Source organism: Ranitomeya imitator, chromosome 4, assembly GCF_032444005.1.
Source record: "Ranitomeya imitator isolate aRanImi1 chromosome 4, aRanImi1.pri, whole genome shotgun sequence".
NCBI classification, from domain to species: Eukaryota; Metazoa; Chordata; class Amphibia; order Anura; family Dendrobatidae; genus Ranitomeya; species Ranitomeya imitator.
In genome coordinates this window covers 586,324,244-586,338,393 of record NC_091285.1, presented here as the reverse complement: position 1 = coordinate 586,338,393, position 14,150 = coordinate 586,324,244, and the positions used below count along the sequence as shown (strand labels likewise).

The 14,150-nt window shown below is 42.2% G+C and overlaps 1 protein-coding gene across 3 annotated transcripts in view; it reads left to right on the top strand.

The window, feature by feature from the left end:
- ADRA1A (adrenoceptor alpha 1A) overlaps window positions 1-14,150 on the top strand; it is a 373,907-nt gene that overhangs the window by 78,618 nt on the left and 281,139 nt on the right. Inside the window, exon 2 of one of the 3 annotated variants that reach the window (XM_069766488.1) lies at window positions 9,045-9,484. The exons of the other annotated variants lie outside the window; for them this stretch is intronic. The gene's annotated coding sequence lies outside the window, so the exon portion shown is untranslated. The remainder of the gene's footprint in view (window positions 1-9,044; window positions 9,485-14,150) is intronic. 3 annotated transcript variants of the gene reach the window in all.

The window sequence follows — 14,150 nt, the reverse complement described above, 5'->3', positions numbered from 1 at the left end:
GTATTGCACAACATAGTGTATGGTTCTTTTTCTCCTGTCCCCCTTGTAAAAATGCAACAATTGTGGCTAATGTAAAATTTTTGTGATAAAAAGTAAAATTTTCATTTTTTCCTTCCACATTACTTTCATTCCTGTGAAACATCTTAAAGGTTAATAAACTTTTTGAATGTGGTTTTGAGCAGTTTGAGTGGTGTGATTTTCAGAATAGTCTCATTTTTTGGTATATTCTGTCACATAGGCCCTTCAAAGTAATTTCAAATGTGATGCATTATGTTTAAAAAGTGATGGCGATTAAAAGTAGACATGTATTAAATGTTATATATTAACTATTTTGTGTTGCACAATTCTCTGGTTTAAGGGCATTAAAATTAAAAGTTTGAAAATTGCTACATTTTCAAAATTTTTGCCATATTTCCGATATGTTCACAAATAAACGCAAAAATTATCTTGCTAAATTTACCACTAACGTGAAGCACAATATGCCACTAAAAATCAAACTCAGAATTGAGAATTGAAGCATTCCAGAGTTATTACCTCATTGAGTGACACTGGTTAAAATTGAAAAAATTCGCCATGTCAGGATGGTGAAAACAGTCTCTGGGGTGAAGAGTTTAAAGTTTGCTCAACAACAATGAGACAAGCCTGTGAAATGCTGGGAGAATATAGTCTGGTCAGATGAGCCCATAGTTGAACTCTTTGAATGCCATATTATACACTACATTAAAACAACATACCTACAGTGAAGTTTGGAGGTGGAAACATCCTGCTGTAGGGCTGTTTTTCAGCACTGGCAGTCTTCATGTATTTGAAAAAAAGATAAATGGACAAATGCATTCAGACATTCTTAACCCCTTCCTGACCTTTGATGCCATGTAGGCGTCATGAAAGTCGGTGCCAATCCAACCTGTGATGCCTATGTGGCGTCATGGAGGGATCGCGTCCCTGCAGATCGGGTGAAAGGGTTAACTCCAATTTCACCCAATCTGCAGGGACAGGGGGAGCGGTACTTCAGCCCAGGGGGGTGGCTTCACCCCCCCATAGCTAAGATCGCTCTGATTGGCTTTTGAAAGTGAAACTGCCAATCAGAGCGATTTGTAATATTTCACCTCTGAAAACTGGTGAAATATTACAATTCAGCCATGGCCGATGCTGCAATATCATCGGCCATGGCTGGAAACCCTGATCTGCCCCCCCCACGCCACTGATCGCTTCCCCAGTCCTCCGTCCTGTGCTCCGCTCCCCTCCGTCGTCCTGTCTGCTCCCCTGTCAGCTCCCCTCGTGCTCCGATGCCACCCCCGTGCTCCGATACCCCCATGCTCCGATCCCCCCCCTCATACTTACCAGGCCTCCCGGTGTCCGTCCGTCTTCTCCATGGGTGCCACCATCCTCCAAAATGGTGGGCGCATGCGCAGTGCGCCCGATGAATCTGCCAGCCAGCAGATTCGTTCCAGGTATATTTTGATCACTGTGATAAAACCTATCACAGTGATCAAAATAAAAAAAAGTAAATGACCCCCCCTTTATCACCCCCGTAGGTAGGGACAATAATAAAATAAAGAAAATATTTTTTTTTCCGTTAGGGTTAGAACTAGGGTTAGGGCTAGGGTTAGGGTTAGAATTAGGCTATGTGCACGCAGTGCGGATTTGGCTGCGGATCCGCAGCTGATTGCGGATCCGCAGCAGATTGGCCGCGGATCCACAGCGGATTGGCCGCTACGGATACGTAACAGTTTTCCATCAGGTTTACAGTACCATGTAAACCTTTGGAAAACCAAATCCGCTGTGCCCATGGTGCGGAAAATACCGCGCGGAAACGCTGCGTTGTATTTTCTGCAGCATGTCAATTCTTTGTGTGGATTCCACAGCGTTTTACAGCTGTTCCTCAGTAGGAATCCGCAGGTGAAATCCGCACAAAAAAACACTGGAAATCCACGGTAAATCCGCAGGTAAAACGCAGTGCCTTTTACCTGCGGATTTTTCAAAAATGGTGCGGAAAAATCTCCCACGAATCCGCAATGTGGGCACATAGCCTTAGGGTTAGGGTTGGAATTAGAGTTAGGGTTGGAATTAGGGCTAGGGTTGGAAATAGGGTTAAGATTAGGCTTGTGGTTAGGGTTATGGTTAGGGTTAGGGGTGTGTTGGGGTTAAAGTTGTAGTTAGGGTTGGGATTAGAGTTAGGGTTAGGGTTGGGATTGGGGTTACGGGTGTGTTGGGGTTAGGGTTGTGGTTTGGGTTATGGCTACAGTTGGGATTAGGGTTAGGGGTGTGTTGGAGTTAGTGTTGAAGTTAGAATTGAGGGGTTTCCACTGTTTAGGCACATCAGGGGTCTCCAAACGCAACATGGCGCCACCATTGATTCCAGCCAATCTTGCGTTCAAAAAGTCAAATGGTGTTCCCTCCCTTCCGAGCCCTGACGTGCACCCAAACAGTGGTTTACCCCCACATATGGGGTACCAGCGTACTCAGGACAAAATGGGCAACAACTATTGTGGTCCAATTTCTCCTGTTACCCTTGTGAAAAAAAATTGCTTGCTAAAACATAATTTTTGAGGAAAGAAAAATGATTTTTTATTTTCACGGCTCTGCGTTGTAAAGTTCTGTGAAGCACTTGGGGGTTCAAAGTGCTCACCACATCCCTAGATAAGTTCATTGGGGGTTCTAGTTTCCAAAATGGGGTCACTTGTTGGGGGTTTCTACTGTTTAGGCACATCGGGGGCTCTGCAAACGCAACGTGACGCCCGCAGACCATTCCATCAAAGTCTGCATTTCAAAAGTCACTACTTCGCTTCCGAGCCCCGACGTGTGCCCAAACAGTGGTTCTCCCCCACATATGGGGCATCAGCGTACTCAGGACAAACTGGGCAACATATATTTTGTTACCCTTGTGAAAATAAAAAATTGCTTGCTAAAACATCATTTTTGAGGAAAGAAAAATGATTTTTTATTTTCACGGCTCTGCGTTATAAACTTCTGTGAAGCACTTGGGGGTTTAAAGTGGTCACCACCATCTAGATTAGTTCCATCAGAGGTCTAGTTTCCAAAATGGGGGTCACATGTGGGGGATCTCCAATGTTTAGGCACACAGGGGCTCTCCAAACGCGACATGGTGTCCGCTTACGATTGGAGCTAATTTTTCATTCAAAAAGTTAAATGGCGCTCCTTCCCTTCCAAGCCCTGCCACGTGCCCAAACAGTGGATTACCCCCACATGTGAGGTATCAGTGTACTCAGGAGAAATTGACAAATACATTTTAGGATCCATTTTATCCTGTTGCCCATGTGGAAATGAACAAATTGAGGCTAAATGAAATATTTTGTGAAAAAAAGTACATTTTCATTTTTTCGGATCAATTTGTGAAGCACTTGGGGGTTCAAAGTGCTCACTATGCATCTAGATAAGTTCCTTGGGGGGTCTAGTTTCGAACATGGGATCAGGTGTGGGGGAGCTCCAATGTTTTAGGCACACAGGGGCTCTCCAAACCCGACATGGTGTCCGTTAATGATTGGAGCTATTTTTTCATTCAAAAGTCAAATGGCGCTCCTTCCCTTCCAAGCATTGCCATGTGCACAAACAGTGGTTTGTGACCACATATGAGGTATCGGTGTACTCAGGAGAAATTGCCCAACACATTCTGTGATCCATTTTACCCTGTTGCCTATGTGAAAAAAAAAAAATTGAGGCTAAAAGAAATTTTTTGCAAAAAAAAAGAACTTTTTTCATTTTTACGGATCAATTTGTGAAGCACCTGGGGGTTCAAAGTGCTCACTATGCATCTAGATAAGCTCCTTGGGGGGTCTAGTTTCCAAAATGGGGTCACTTGTGGGGGAGCTCCAATGTTTAGGCACACAGGGGCTCTCCAAACGCGACATGGTGTCCGCTAAAGACTGGAGCCAATTTTTCATTGAAAAAGTCAAATGGCGCTACTTCCCTTCCGAGCCCTGTCGTGCACCCAGACAGTGGTTCCCCCCACATATGAGGTATCGGCGCACTCAGGACAAATTGTACAATTACGTTTGGGGTCCAATTTCTCTTTTTACCCTTGGTAAAATAAAAAAATTGTTGCTAAAACATCATTTTTGTGACTAAAAAGTTAAATGTTCATTTTTTCCTTCCATGTTGCTTCTGCTGCTGTGAAGTACCTGAAGGGTTTATAAACTTCTTGAATGTGGTTTTGAGTACCTTGAGGGGTGCAGTTTTTAGAATGGTGTCACTTTTGGGTATTTTCAGCCATACAGACCCCTCAAAATGACTTCAAATGTGAGGTGGTCCCTAAAAAAAAATGGTTTTGTAAATTTCGTTGTAAAAATGAGAAATCGCTGGTCAAATTTTAACCCTTATAACTTCCTAGCAAAAAAAAAATTGTTTCCATTGTGCTGTTGTAAAGTAGACATGTGGGAAATGTTATTTATGAACTATTTTGTGTGACATAACTCTCTGGTTTAACAGAATAAATATTCAAAATTTATTGACCTAAATTTACCAATAACATGAAGCCCAATATGTCACGAAAAAACAGTCTCAGAACCGTTAGGATCCCTTGAAGCGTTCCCGAGTTATTACCTCACAAAGGGACACTGGTCAGAATTGCAAAAAACGGCCAGGTCATTAAGGTCAAAATAGGCTGGGTCATGAAAGGGTTAAGAAAAAAATTCTGCCCTCTACCAGGATGATGACAATGAAACAAAAGGTGGACATTTCATCAAGACCGTGATCCCAAAAAGACAGCCAAGGAAACTCAATTGGTTTCAGAGAAAGAAATTAAAGCTGCTAGAATAGCCCAGCCAATCACCTAACCTAAAGCCAATAGAAAATTTATGAAACAAACTAAAGCTCATTGTTTATAAAAGGAGCCCACAGAACCTTCAGGATTTGAAAGGTGTTTGTGTGGAAGAATTGGCTAAAATAGTGCTTGAGCAATGTATGCGACTAGTTTCTCCAGTGATTGCTTTTGTACAAAGTATTAATTTAAATTTCAGCAAATGTGTTCAAAGCATTTTCCCTGTGTAATTTCTCATTATATCTAGGAATGAGTGGGTAGTGAAATATTCTGACTCACTATACTCGTAACGAGTAGGTCCTAGTACTCGAGTATTCGTAATGAGTAGCGAGTCCAATGCAAGTCAATGCGTGCGAGAAAAAAATTGCACAGCACTCGCACCATGCGAGTGCTGTCCGATTTTTACGCATCGGTGTCCTTTGAAAAGCCGGCAATTCATATGCTGCTACAGTAAAATCACATTGACAGGTTTGAATAAAATAGATAGAATACATATATACACATAGAATAGGTCAGTGACACACACACATATATATATATATATATATATATATCTTTATATTGCATAGAGATATAGGTAGAAGATTAGCTGGTAATTAATTTGTCGGCTTCTGTAAAATCAATGCAGGAGCCGATAGGATAGGAGACACAGTTTACATACAGTAAATCCATGCAGAATAGTTTGATATATAGATTTGTGTGACCAATGCAATTAGTATAGTGTGCAAATTATGGGACTTGTATGTATTTAATAGAAGAATCTTTTGGAGGAAAAAAGTGGCATGGACTCCTGCGCAATTTTCTGTGCCAGAGAGGGAAAGCCAGAGACTGGAAGCCGATGTTTAAAGCTTAGGAAGGGGTTAATACCCATGGATCTTCTAAAGTCTATAAATGTCAGCCCACAGCTGTATATTTAGCCATTACTGCCTATTAAAATAGGGGGACCCCCCAAAAAATGATGTGTGGTCCCCCTATAGTGAATAGCCAGAAAAGGCTATGCAGACAGCGAAGCAGAGCTGATATTCATAGTCTAAGAAGGGACCATGGTTATTGGCCACCCCTGGCTGCAAACACCAGCTCACAGCCGCCCCAGGAATGGCGCATCTCTAAGATGAGCCAATTCTGGCACTTAGCCTCTCTCTTCACAATGCCCTGTAGTGGTGGCATATGGGGTAATAGGGGGTTAATGTCACCTTTGTATTGACATCAAGATGGCTTAGAAATGGAGCGGTGTCAACAAGACAGCTATCCATTACTAATCCTGTAGGGTTAAAAAAAAAGTCATGGCCAGAAAAAAGTATTTTAACCCCTATCTGACCTCGGACGGGATAGTACGTCCGAGGTCAGATCCCCTGCTTTGATGCAGGGCTCTGCGGTGAGCCCGCATCAAAGCCGGGACATGTCAGCTGTTTTGAACAGCTGACATGTGCCCACAATAGGTGCGGGCAGAATCGCGATCTGCCCGCACCTATTAACTAGTTAAATGCCGCTGTCAATCGCAGACAGCGGCATTTAACTACCGCATCCGGCCGGGCGGCCGGAAATGATGTCATTGCCGACCCCCGTCACATGATCGGGGGTCGGCGATGCATCTCCATTGTAACCATAGAGGTCTTTGAGACCTCTATGGTTACTGAACGCCGGTGGCTGTGAGCGCCTCCCTGTGGTCGGCGCTCACAGCACATCTGCAATTCTGCTACATAGCAGCGATCAGCAGATCGCTGCTATGTAGCAGAGCCGATCGCGTTGTGCCTGCTTCTAGCCTCCCATGGAGGCTATTGAAGCATGGCAAAAGTAAAAAAAAAAAAGTTAAAAAAAATGTGAAAAAAATAAAAAAAAATATAAAAGTTTAAATCACCCCCCTTTCGCCCCAATCAAAATAAATCAATAAAAAAAAATCAAATCTACACATATTTGGTATCGCCGCGCTCAGAATCGCCCGATCTATCAATTAAAAAAAAGCATTAACCTGATCGCTAAACGGCGTAGCGAGAAAAAAATTCTAAACGCCAGAATTATGTTTTTTAGGTCGCCGCGACATTGCATTAAAATGCAATAACGGGCGATCAAAAGAACGTATCTGCACCAAAATGCTATCATTAAAAACGTCATCTCGGCACGCAAAAAATAAGCCCTCAACCGACCCCAGATCATCAAAAATGGAGATGCTACGAGTATCGGAAAATGGCGCAATTTTTTTTTTTTTTAGCAAAGTTTGGAATTTGTTTTCACCACTTAGATAAAAAATAACCTAGTCATGTTAGGTGTCTATGAACTCGTACTGACCTGGAGAATCATAATGTCAAGTCAGTTTTAGCATTTAGTGAACCTAGCAAAAAAGCCAAACAAAAAACAAGTGTGGGATTGCACTTTTTTTGCAATTTCACCGCACTTGGAATTTTTTTCCCGTTTTCTAGTACACGACATGCTAAAACCAATGATGTCGTTCCAAAGTACAACTCGTCCCGCAAAAAATAAGCCCTCACATGTCCAAATTCACGGAAAAATAAAAAAGTTATGGCTCTGGGAAGGAGGGGAGTGAAAAACGAACACGGAAAAATGAAAAATCCCAAGGTCATGAAGGGGTTAATGAACTAAAACAATAAACACAGTTTGCCATCTTTATTGTTCTCCTAATCCATGTGACTCCCTTGATCTCCCGTAATCCATATCTGGGGGATATATAGTTTACAACCAGGAGCTGTGCTAATGCTACCATCCCGGCTGAAAACCACTGATGAATGAATGAGAAGCTGCTGGTGCAGCATCAGTGACTAACGCTGACATCACTGATGCTGCGCTGCCAAGCAACCTGACCTGTGCTGAACTCTGAACATCTATGATTTTATTTTGTTGCCTATGTGCAATAGATGGGTTGTTAAAGACATCTAGAGAGCATTTATGTCAATACCACCTTTAGAAATAAGTTTACTTAGAAAATTAGTGAAGTGTTTAATACTAGGAATGAGCGGACCTGGGGATATTCAGCTATGTCGGGTTCAAACAAATTAGTTCAAAATTTTGTTCGAGTACCAGACCCCATAGAAGTCAACGTGACCCCAACTTTTGTGCTGTAAAATGGTTATAGTAAGGTCTAGGGGGCTGTAAAAGGGGGTAAAAGGGGATAAGAGTAGGACAATTGCCCTGCAAACAAATATGGAAAAGGAAATGGCTTAAAATAATATATAATGAAAAAAATAAAAAATAATAATCTTGAACCAGGAGGCGGAGGTCCAAGTGGAGGAGGCGGTAGAGGAGGAGGTGGCATTGGAGGCGGAAATGGTGGGAGGAGGAGGTATCCAACACTGTTTTGGGTTTGTTTGCTTTTTAGTTTTTTTTTTTAATTATTTTGGAAGGCCACAAAACATTGGGAATGGCAAATAGAATAAACAAACTGTGATGGAATATTATAACTGTGGCTGAGTGCGGCTGGTATGCTTCTCTATTCAGCGAAAGGTACAGACACGTCCTGTGGGATTCACGACTGGTTCATTTTAATGAATGTTGGATTGCCTATATTGGCTGTGGATAGGCGGATGCGTCTGACTGTTATCACACTGGCTGCCATGCTAAACACATGTTCCGACGGTACACTTGCCGCTTGGCAGGCCAGCACCTTCAAGGCTTAAAAGTCAAGCTCAGGCTATGTTTCCAATTTGGAAGTAATATGGGGCAGACCCATTACTTATGAAAAGGAGACGTGTGAACACATACTCATCCATTACATTGTTGAAGCTCTGCATCCTGCTAATACGGACAGTATCAGATGGTGCTACTGAATGTTGTGGTGTGCTGAGGAAGGTTTTCCAGATTTCGGCCAAGCTAACCCTCCTTTCTGAGTTTCTACGGTGACCCAGCTTTGTTGGTGACTTCCTCCTCTGCCTTTTTTTAAGGATAATATTTTGGTGCCTCGGATCTTTTGCAATATTATCCCTGTAATCAGGCTCTCTGCTCCTATATTATCATGATTACACAATAAAATGCTGGTGACAGGTTCAATTTAAAGTTACAACATAGTTTAAGCATACAGATAATTGTACATAAATAAGTTATCGCCACTTACAATGGACATTCATTGTACTGCAACAAGTCGTTTTTACTTACAGATTTATTTATCCAAGTTTAGACAAAAGTTATCCTAGTTGCCTGCCAGTGTTATAATCAATGACTCAACTCCCATAGGAACTAACAATCATTTATGTTCTACCATCATCAAAATATTTGTTATCTAGCTTTTTGAGAAATGTTTCTTATTTTCCTTCCTCAGGAAAATGACTGATGGCTTCTGCACATTGAATTATTCCTTTACTTGCCCCTCAAGTCCTTAGCACTTATAGGAAAAAAGAAGTGTTTCCTGGATGTCACTTGGAAAACCAATTCCCCATGTGCCACGCAAGAGAAATTATTGGACGTCTCAAAGCTGCATCTATTTTAGGTCACATTCAGTCCTTGTTGAGGGAACAACGTCATGATTGAGAAATGTCAGTACTGTACTACAGGCGATGGTACGTGTCACCACGAGCGGCCAGTTATCCCTTAGGCAGTGCTTGAGCAGATCGCCATTTTTTATCGTTGGATGCATATAAAATTTGACAGAAAAAAATCTTTGCACCAGCTCATGAGACCGGAGGCACGCGAGGAGTCTCATGCCACATTGAAAATACACATGAGGGTTGGAGACGGCTGTGGATGACCTAGGGCTAAAAGGTAAAATTGAGTAAATAATGATTGAAAGTCGTGGTGTTTCCGGAGTCCAAGAAAGTAAAGGTGACCAGAGGATTGGTGAAAGGGGGACTTCATTGGCAACGCGTTTCGGAGTGGTTTTTATCTGATACCTCCAAAACGCTTTGTCAATAACGTCCCCTTTTCCAAATCCTCTGGTTTCCTTTTCTCCCTTGGACTCAGCAGTGCCCAGAAACACTTATTATTTCCCTGACTTCCATGGCTGACTTGGCCAGGTTCAGCGGGTTGAGCAGCAGCCAAGTCTGACCAATTCACAAGCCCTATGCAGTGACATGCTAGCACAACCTTACCAGATGAGCGGCTCCTTTGAGTCTTTATTCCTCAGCCTCGTCCCTCTGATTTTACCCATAGAGCACCCCAACTTCTTATCCTTTCATTAAAAGATACAACTGGCACTTCAGAGATGGCAGTTCAGGCCTTCTTTACAGCACGGGCCATTGTAAAGCTTCCAATTCTAAGTTCTGCACCATTATTGGAGACAAACAGACATACATTTAGAAAGATTTTTACGTGACCTGTAACAAGTTGGGACCACCAGGAAATGTCCCAGGTTTCATGCGTTGTAACTTTCCATCCAGTCTTTTAAATGGTTGGTTCCTCATCAGCATTCTGCCTGCACTATATGTGCTGGAACCTCCTTTACTTCACTTTTCAGTATGTATAGGAAGGCAGTAAAATGTATAGGGAAAGCATAACCCCAACTTTGGGTAATGAGCCTCCATGTCTCTGCTGCTAGGGACCAATGTACCTGACAATAGAGTGGACAGCACGTTTGATAAAAGGGAGACTTTAATGACCAATACTTTCGAGCGATTCCTTAGGAATAAGTTAAAACTAATTTTTTTATTATAAATGCTTTGCAGATTTTCTAGATAGCACATTGTCTATCAGATGAGATCAAAGTGGCACTTAGATTTTATACAATAAGCCAAACGTCTTATCAAACGAGCTTGAATCTGTTGGGCATAAAAATTGTGATAGAGCTTTAACTCTATAACTTCTATACGCCGCCGGCTATTTCTAATGCTCCAGCCATGGATGAATAAAAGACAGCATGGCTAAACTCCTGAGCGTGTAAATGTAATTTACACACCGCTATTTCCTAATACTGCCGGTCGCAGCTACTTCAAACAGCTCCATCATTCTGCTACAATGAATGACTCGATGCCTGTGTGTGATTGATTCATAACTGGCTTCCCTTTCATTCTTCTCAATGTGCTACGATAACATTTATTAGACGGAGTAAAGTAATTGATTTTTTATTTTTTTTTGGAAAGCTGAAAGATGAGAGAATTAAATCTATTCCCTAATGAAATAGGTAATTGCTGTGTCTGTTATATTTTTCTAATAAAGCACACTTGATACTTTTTCTGAATCAGAACAAGCACTAGAATGTTAAATACCTAGAGAGGAATTTAATCAAATCTGTATTACTCCAGCCGATGAAACCTCAGCTGACAACCAAGAAATCACAATTTACACCACGGAATTTAGAAACTTGTTAATCTGTTTTCCATTTGTTATTTTAATCCCACTGATTACCTACATGCCGATGTGCAATGCCCTCAACGATTGTAACCTTTATGCCGTGACAGCATATTGCCATGGACTTAGACAGAACTAGCAAATAGCAATTAATAGGTCTCGAAAAAATTCTCTAAGCAGCATGCAGAAAATTACAGACAGTGCTGTACATTAAAATGATTGATAAAGAATAAAGGTCTTTTCAAGAGCATATCCAGAAAAATTGGCACAGTCTTTAGAAATGTGGAATTATTGTTCAGTAAACTGAAATAATATTGGCAATATAGAAATGTGAACGATTACATTTAATTCAGTGGTTTTGGTCTTCCTCGGACCAAGGAAAAAAATAACGGTATCGGATGGCACTCGTCCATTTAAGTCCATGGGTCCGTGAAAAAAATCAGACTGCATTCAGATGACATCCGAGTGCTGTTCGATTTTCTCATACTGACATAATGGAAAAGGTGGAGAAACTTCTTTTTTTTCTCTCCACCTTTGAGAAAATCGGTTCTCACCCTGATTGAACTGTTATCAGCATAATTGGACTGCTTTTCTTGAATGGAGAGAAAATGGTTGTGTGACCATAGCCAGACTTGAACATAGTGTACTGCAAAGCCCTGGCTATTCTTATCTTCAAGAAGTTGTCTCATCATCTTAAGGCTATGTGTACACGTTGCGGATCGTATGCTTTTTGCCATGGTTTTTCGCTACGAAAATGCTGCAAAAACACATTACATACACAACCCATTGAATTCAACTGGATTCCGCAATGATGTGCTAATGCTGCATATTTTTTCGTGGAGGAATCGAATCACGGAAAAATACGCAGCATGCTCATTCTTTGTGCGGAATCGTGGCGATTCTGCATACATAGGAATGCATTGATCCACTTACTTCCTGCATGGGGCTATGCTCACCATGCGCAAAGTAAGCGGATCATGTGCGGATGGTATCCAGGGTGGAGGAGAGGAGACTCTCTCCTCCAGGCCCTAAAAAAAGAATTAAAATAAAAAATAGTTATATATTCACCTTCTGGCGGCCCTCGGATCCAACTCAGGCCTTAGCGATGCTCCCGGCAGCTCCCGTTCCCAGTGATGCTTTGCGACAATGACCTGTGATGACGTTAGCGGTCTCACGTGACGCTATGTCATCTGGGGTCATTGTCACGAGGCATCACTGGGAACGGGAGTTGCCGGGAGCATTGCGAGGATCGGGAAGGCTGCGGGGGACGCCGGAAGGTGAGAACATCACAATTTTTTTTTTATTTTTAACATTATATCTTTTTACTATTGATGCTGCATAGGCAGCATCAATAGGTAAAAAGTTGGTCACACTTGTCAAACACTGTGTTTGACAAGTGTGACCAACCTGTCAATCAGTTTTCCAAGCAATGCTACAGATCGCTTGGAAAACGCTACCATTCTGCAAGCTAATTACGCTTGCAAAACGCTAGTGTTTAGCGGGAATACGCATGCCATTTCCGCATGCGTTTTACCCGCAGCAGGGAGTTGCAGAATTGCCGTGGAAATTTCCGCTGCAATTCAGCAATGTGTGCATATAGCCTAAATTTGTAATATTCTGACTCCATAACTAGGCTGCAAATGTAGGGACACCAATATATTGGATGTCTCTATGTACCACTACTCAGACAAAGAGATTTCATCAGATAGCTTGACTCCTTGTATGATTAGTGATGGGCGAACCCCTGGATGTTCAGGTCCAGGGGGTTAGATCGGACATTTAAAAAAAGTTTGGGTACCAGAACAGTACCTGAACCCTGACACCATACACATGAATGAGGGGCACAGACATCCAGTGTTTGCCACGCTGTCATGTGCATGACAGTGCATCAAATATTGCCTCTGATCGACAATAAGAGCATTACTGCCAGTCAGAGTATTGTGGCTCACTGTCAAATGAAAGTGTGAGCCTGCAACTATGACTGGAGGTTCAAAATTGTACATCCTGTCAGAGGCGTCAGTTGATGGGACTACTACTCCCATCAGCCTACGCCTGCTGTTGCTGATAACAGCAAGAGCAGGCAGCGGCTTATGGGAGTATTTATCAGTCGACGCCTGCGCTATAAATAAAAAACAATTATGTGGGTTCCCCTGTATTTTTGATAACCAGCCAGGCGAAAATTGACAGCTGCTGGCTGCAACCTTCAGCTGTTAGGTTTAGCAAGGCTGGTTATCAAGAAGAGAGGAGTCCCCATGCCATTTTTCTAGATTATGTAAATAAATATTTTAAAAAAACAAGATGTGGTCCCCCCAGTTTTGACAAGTCAAACTAAAGCAGACAACTAGGGGCTGGTATTCTCAGGCTGGTACGGGGTTATGGAAATTACCCTCCCAGCCTAAAAATAGCAGACTGCAGTTGCCCCATAAAGGTGATATCAACCCCACAAATAGTAATCCTTGCCACCACAACAGGGCAAGTGGAAAGAGTCAGGCAAAGAGCCAGAAATAATAATAATTTTTCATTTATATAGCACCAACATATTCCGCAGCACTTTACAATTAAGTGGGGGCATGTACAGACAATAAATTCAGTACAAGTTAAGACAATTTAAACAGTGACAGGGGTGAGGTCCCTGCTCGCAAGCTTATAATCTACAAGGAAATGGGGGGACACAATAGGTGAAAAGTGCTTGTTATTTCAGGTCTGGCAATTATAATAAATAGGGATTTTCATATAAAGCTGCATGATCTGGTCATCTGTCCGTGTGTTTAAGTGCAATAGTCAAGTATCAAGTGCAGTTATCATGCATGGAGGGTGTGGAGACAGATGAATAGTAGGGTGCAGATTCAGAATAATATTTGGAAGGATGGAACAGGACAAAGTTAGTTTAGGCTACGTTCACACTAGCGTTATGCTAGTTTGCGTCGGGTTTGCGTCGGGCGACGCAGCGGCGACGCATGCGTCATGCGCCCCTATATTTAACATGGGGGACGCATGCGTTTTTGTTTGTTGCGTTGTGCGATGCATGCGTCTTTTTTGCCGCGTCGGACCAAGAAAACGCAACAAGTTGCATTTTTCTTGCGTCCAAATTTCGGCAAAAAACGACGCATGCGTCGCAAAACGCAGCGTTTTTGCGTGCGTTTTG